Genomic DNA, 7,026 nt, shown 5'->3' with positions numbered 1-7,026 from the left:
TTGTTCTTCCAATCCACAAGCATGGAATGTTTTTCCATTTCTTTTTGCCTTCCTCCATTTCATTCATGACTATTCTAGTTTTCTGAGTACAGATCCTTTGCCTCTTTGGTTAGATAGATTCCTAAGTATCATATGGTTTTCAGTGCAATTATAAATGGGATGAAGTCCTTAACTTCTCTTTCTTCTGTCACATTGTTGCTGTAAACAAATGAAAGTGATTTCTGTGCACTGATTTTATATCCTGCCACTTTATGGAATTCCTGGATGAATTCTCGCAATTTGGGGGCAGAGTCTTTTGTGTTTTCCACATAAAGTATCCTATTATCTGCAAAGGGTGAGAGTTTGTCTTATTCTTTGCTGATTCAGAAACCTTTTATTACTTTTTGTTGTCTGATTGCTGAGGCTAGGACTTCTAGTAATATGTTGGACAGCAGTGGGGATAGTGGACATCCCTGCCATGTTCCTGACCTTAGGGGAATGATATTCACTGCAGAATTTTCTTGGATGGCTTTTATGATATTGAGGTATATTCCCTCTATCTCTCCACAGTGAAGAGTTTTGATCAAGAAAGGCTGTAATTTGCCAAATGCTTTTTCTGCATCAATTGAGAGGGTCCTATGGTTCTTGTTCTTGTTCTTTCTTCTATTAAGGTAATGTATTACATTGATTGATTTGAGTTTGTCGAACCACCCTTGCAGGCAGGAATAAATTCTATTTGGTCATGGTGAATCATAATTTTAATGTACTGTTGGATCCTTTCAGCTAGTACGTTGGTGAGAATTTTTGCATCCATATTCATCAGGGATAGTAGTCTGTAATTCTCCATTTCAGTGGAGTCTTTTTCTGGTTTTGGGATCAAGGTAATGCTGTTCTCATCAAAGGGGTTTGGAAATTTTTTTTCCAGTTCTATTTTTTGGAGAAGTTTCAGAAGAATAGGTAGTAAATCTTCTTTACATGTTTGGTAGAATTCCCCTGGGAAACCATCTGGTGCTGGGCTCTTGTTTCCTAGGGGATTTTTGATGACTTCTTCAATTTCCTTGGTGATTATGGGTCTCTTTAGATTCCTTTACTTCCTGGTTCAGTTTTAGTCATTTCTGTGTTTCTGGGAATGCATCCATTTCTTCAAGGCTGCCTGATTTGTTGACATAGAGTTACCATCATATATTCTTATAATTGTTTGTATTTCTTTGGTGTTGGGTGTGACCTCTCCTTCTTAATTCATGATTTTATTGATTTTGGTTCTTTCTCTGTTTTTCTGGAGGGTCTGGCCAGGAGCATATCAATCTTATTAATTCTTTCAAAGAAACAGCTCCTAGTTTCATTGATCTGTTCTACTGTTCTTTTGGTTTCTGCTTCATTGATTTCTGCTCTAATTTTTATTATTTCACTTCTTCTGGGTTTAGGCTTTCTATTTTGCTCTTTCTTCAGCTCCTTTAGGTGTAAGGTTAGGTTGTGTACTTTAGACCTTTCTTGCTTCTTGAGAAAAGCTTGTAGTGCTATATACTTCCCTCTTAGGACCATTTTTGCTGCATCCCAAAGATACTGAACAGCTGTGTTTCATTCTCATTTATTTCCATGAATTTTTAAAATTCATCTTGAACTGACTGCTTGACCCGTTCATTCTTTAGTAGGATGCTCTGTAGCCTCCATGTATTTTAGTTCTTTCCAACTTTCCTCTTGTGATTGAGTTCCAGTTTCAAAGCATTGTGGTCTGAAAGTATGCAGGGAGTGATCCCTATCTATTGGTACTGGTAGAGATCTGATTTGTTACCCAGTATGTGATATATTCTAGAGAACGTTCCATGTGGACTAGAGAAGAATATGTATTCTGTTGTTTTCAGATGGAATGTTCTGTATATATCTGTGAAGTCCAGCTGGTCCAGTATGTCATTCAAAGCCTTTATCTCCTTGTTGATCCTTTGCCTAGATGGTCTGTCCATTGCAGTAAAGGTTGTGTTAAAGTCCTGAGTATTATTGTATTATTGTCCATGTGTTTCTTTGGTTTTGTTCTTCATTAGCTTCTACAACTGGCTACTCCCATGGTAGGGGCATAAATATTTACAATTGTTAGAACTTCTTGTTGAATAGACCCTTTAAGTATGATAGAGTGTCCTTCCTCATCTTTTATTACAGTCTTTGGTTTGGAATCTAATTTGTCTGATAGAAGGATTGCCACCCCAGCTTTCTTTGGGTGTCCATTAGCATGATCAATTATTTTCCACACCCTCACTTTCAATCTGGAGGTGTCTTTGGGTCTAAAATGAGTCTCTTGCAGACAGCATATCCAATGGGTCTTGCTTTTTTATCCAATCTAATACTTTATGTCTTTTGGTTGGGTCATTTAGCCCATTTACATTCAAGGGAATTGTGGAAATGTATGAATTTAGTGCCATTGTATTGCCTGTAAGCTGACCATTACTGTATATAGTCTCTGTTCTTTTCTGGTCTATGTTCCTTTTGGGCTCTCTCTTTGCTTAGAGGACCCCTTTCAATATTTTCTGAAGGGCTGATTTGGTAACCACAAATTGTTTGAGTTTCTGTTTGTCCTGGAAGCTTTTGATCACTCCTTCTATTTTCAAAGACAGCCTAACTACAGAAAGTGTTCTTGGCTGCATATTTTTCTTGTTGAGGACCCTGAATAGATTATGCCCGTTCTTTCTGGCCTGTCAGGTCTCTGTGGCTAGGTCTTCTGCCAATCTAACGTTTCTAATCTTGTAGGTTACCAACTTCTTGTTCCAAGCTGCTTTGAGGATTTTCTCTTTGTCTCTGAGTTTTTCAAGTATTCCTATTAGACGTTGGGGTGTTGACCCATTTTTATTGATTTTGAGGGAGATTCTCTGTGCCTCCTGGATTTTGATGCCTGTTTCCATTCCCAAAGTAGGAAAGTTCTCTGCTATCATTTACTCCAATATACCTTCTGCCCTTCTCTCTCTTTCTTCCTCTTCTTCTGGGATCCCAATTATTCTAATATTCTGGGATCCCAGTTATTCTAATACTGTTTCACTTTATGGTACCACTTCTCTCTTGAATTAGCCCCTTGTGATCCCGTAGTTGTTTATCTCTCTTTCTCTCAGCTTCTTTATTCTCCACCATTTGGTCTTCTAAATCACTAATTCTCTCTCCTGTCTCATCTATCTTATCAGTTAGAGCTTCCAGTTTTAAAAAATATATATATTTTATTTATTTGACAGGAAGAGAAGGAGAGTACAAACAGAGGGAGAAGCAGGCTTCCTGCTGAGCAGGGAGCCCAATGTGGGGTTCAATCCCAGGACCCTTGGGATCATCACTGGAGCCAAAGGCAAATGGTTAACTGACTGAGCCATCCAGGCACTCCTAGAGACTCCATTTTTTATTGCATCTCATTAATAGCTATTTCTTATTTTGACTTGGTTAGAGTTTAATTCTTTTATTTCTCTAGTGTCTTCTATGGATTCTTCTAAGGGATTCTCTAGTGTCTTCTATGCTTTTATCAGCCCAGGTAGTATCTTTAAAATCGTTATCCTAAACTCTCATTCTGACATCTTACATATGTCCATATTGATTAGGTCCCTGGCAATAAGTACTGCCTCTTGTTCTCTTTTTTGAGGTGAGTTTTTCCATCTTGTCATTCTGTCCAGAAAAGAAGAGATGAATAAGAGGACAAAAATACTCAAAAGGCAACAATGACCCCAGAGAAATACACACTAAACAGAAGAGACCCAAAACCGAGGGAGGCAGTGGTAGAAATGAGTATATGATCAGGTGGATGATAGGAACAGAGCCATACATTAGATTTGGGACATATTTTGGTGTGTTAGAAGAAACAGCATCCCAAAATTTTAAAGAAAGAAAAACTCGTGTATATATATACAAAGTAAGGTTAAATACAATGAAGGGATAGAATATGATAGTAAAATGAAAATTAAAAAGGATTTGAAGAAAGACATTGAGAAGTTGATTGAAAAAAGGAAGGAAAAAAATAGAAAAAAAAAAGAAACAAAAAAATTAAAAAAAAATTAAAGTTGAATGATTGAAGAATCATTGGGAAAAAAGCCATGAATTCTATGTGCTGTATTCCCTTAGTGCTGATGTTTTGCAGTTCTCACTGATCGGTACACTTGGTCTTGTCTGGATACTCCTGCTGATCTTCTGGGGGAGGGGCCTACTGCGTTGACTCTCAAATGTCTTTGCCCAGGTCGGAATTGTACTGCCCTTGCCAGGGGCCAAGGTAAGTACTCTGTTTAGATTTGCTCTCTGTAGCTTTTGTTCCCTGAAGACTTTCTGCACAGCTTTAGAGGAGAAGCATGAATGTGGCAGCCTCCCAATCTCTGGCCCTGGAGCTAAGAGCTTGGGGCCCAATCCTCGGTGCACCCACACAGAAAAGTGTTCAAACCATTCATGTATCCCTGGTCTCTGTCCACACTCTGTGCTCACTGGGCCTGTGGCTGAGCATTTCTACCTGTGGAACATGACCCCATTTGGAGTCTCCAAGCCCCACAGACTCCTGCAGCATGCTCCTGCACAGCTTCTTCTGGGAAGGAAGGGGATCTCCCCAGTTCTGTCGCTTCTTGGGCCCCTTCTCAAAGAGCAGTAGTCAGGCTGTGCTGTGAATCACAGTTTATGGCAACCTCCAGCTTACAGTCCACTCATGGGCTCACTCCTTGCAGCTGGCCTCCCTGCTCCAATACCAGGGAACTCTGTTGCCCTCAAGCACCCCTGATCTTCCTGAAACTCTGAGGATCCTGAGACCACATTGTCTCATCCAGAGTTCCACCCCCTGCTTCACTGCCAGAGCAATGTTCCTTATCAGAGAAGACTTCTAAAAGTTGTTATTTTGTGCTCTGCTGACCCTAGCACTTGCCAGTAGCTGGCTGAGAGAGCTCCTTCCCCCACAAAGTCTATCTTCCCATATATAGCTTGAGATTCACTTCTCTACACCTCCTACCTTGCAGAAAGTGGTGGCTTTTCTGTTTGTAGAGATGCAGCTATTCTTTTCTTTGATCTCTGCTTGAGTTTGCAGGTGTTCAGAATGGTTTCATAGGTATCTAGTTGAATTCCTTGGACCAGACGAAATTAAGTTCTCCTACACTGCCACCATCTTGGAATCTCTCTTTCTTCTTCTTTCTCTAGATTGGCTTGGGTATTTGGGGTCTTTTGTGATTCCATATGACTTTTAGGATTGTCTTCTATTTCTTTGAATAATGTCATTGAGATTCAGATAGGGATTTCATCACATCTGTAGATTATTTTGGGTACAGTGGACATGTTAATAGTATTAACTTCTAGATAATGAGCATGGCATATGCTTCCATTTATTTGTGTTTTTCCAAATCTTTGGCCCATGCATTCACTCCCCAACACAAATACGTTTTTTTCCTTTCTTTTCCACCATGTGTTCACAATACCAGGGGTTTATCATTCTTAATTACTTTTATACCTAGATTTTTTTTTTCTTGATGCAATTGTCAATGACATTGCCTTTTTAATCTCTCTTTGTGAAACTTGGTAATCAGTATATAGAAATACAACAAGTTAGGGTGGTGGGGTGGCTCAGTCAGTTAAGTGTCTGCCTTCAGGTCAGGTCATGATCCAGGGATACTGGGATTGAGCCCAGCATTGGGCTCCCTGATGACCATTGGGTCTGCATTTCCCCAACCCTCTGCCTCTCCCCCTGCTTGTGCTCTCTCTCTCTCTATTTCTCTGTGTCAAATAAATAAATAAAATACTTAAAAAAAACAGAAATTCAACAGTTCTTTGGTGTATATTGACTTTGTATATTGACTTTGTATCCTGCAGCTTTACTGAGATTTGTTTATTCTAACAGTTATCTGGTACTCTTATGGGATTTCTATACATAGTATCATGTCATCTGCAAAGAGTGACTATTTTCTTTTCCTATTTAGATGCCATATCTTTTTTTGGTTTTTTGGTTTTTTTTTTTTTTTTTTTTTTTTTTTTTTTTTTTTTGTCTAAATAGCTTGGCTGGGGCTTTCAATACTCTGATGAATGAAAGTGCTAAGAGTGGGCATCTTTCTCTTGTTCTTGATCATAGTGGAAAAGTTTTCAGCATTTTATCCTGAGTATAATGTCTTCTGTGGGCTTATCATATAGGGCCTTTGTTTGTTTGAGGTATGTTCCCTCAATACCCAGATAGTTAGGGTCTTTATCATAAATGCATATTGAGTCTTGTCAGGTGTTCTTTCTGCATCTATTGTAACAATCCTAGGTTTTTATCTTTTATTTTGTTTAGGTGGTGTATCCCATTGGTGGATGTGCAGATTTGGAATCATCTTTGCATCCCTGGAATAAATATCATTGGATCCTTTGTGTGATTCTCCTGATGTATTGTTGAATTAACTTTGCCAGTAATTTGTTGAGGATTTTTGCATCTTTATTCATGAGGGATATTGGGCTTTCCTTTTCTTGTAGCATGCTTGTCTTGTTTTAGTATCAGGATAATGCTGTCTTCATAAAATGAGTCTGGATGTATGCCCTTCTCTCCTTTTTCTAAAAACAGTTTGAGAAGGGTTGGTATTATTTCTTCTTCTACTGTCTGTTTGAACTCCTCAGTGAAACTGTCCGGTCTTGGGTATTTATTTGTTGGGAGGATTTGATCATCAAATCAATCTTTTAATCAATGATCAGTCTTTTCAGATTTTTTTTCCTTCACAGTTCAGTCATTCTAGGTTGTTGTTAGTAACTTATCCATTTCTTCTAGGTTGTCCAAGGTGTTGGCCTCTACTTGCTCATGATACTCTCTTATGATCCTTTGTATTTACGATCCTTGGTATTCATTGTAATAGCTCATCTTTCTTTTTTTTTTTTAAGTTTTTCACATTTTTTAACTTAAATTCAGTTAACCAAGTTATCGTTTTTGATGTAATGGTAAATGTTTCATTAGTATCGTATAACACCCAGGGCTTATCACCACATGTCTCCTCCTTAATACCCATCACCAAGTTATCCCATTGCCCAACCTACCTCTCCTCCAGTTTGTTTCCTATAATTAAGAGTTTCTCATGGTCTGTCTCCCTCTTTGATTTCTTC

The sequence above is a fragment of the Mustela putorius genome, unplaced genomic scaffold (genome assembly GCF_011764305.1).
Source record: "Mustela putorius furo isolate JIRA1106 unplaced genomic scaffold, ASM1176430v1.1 tig00003850_pilon_pilon_pilon, whole genome shotgun sequence".
NCBI lineage: Eukaryota > Metazoa > Chordata > Mammalia > Carnivora > Mustelidae > Mustela > Mustela putorius.
This window is presented reverse-complemented; position numbering follows the sequence as displayed.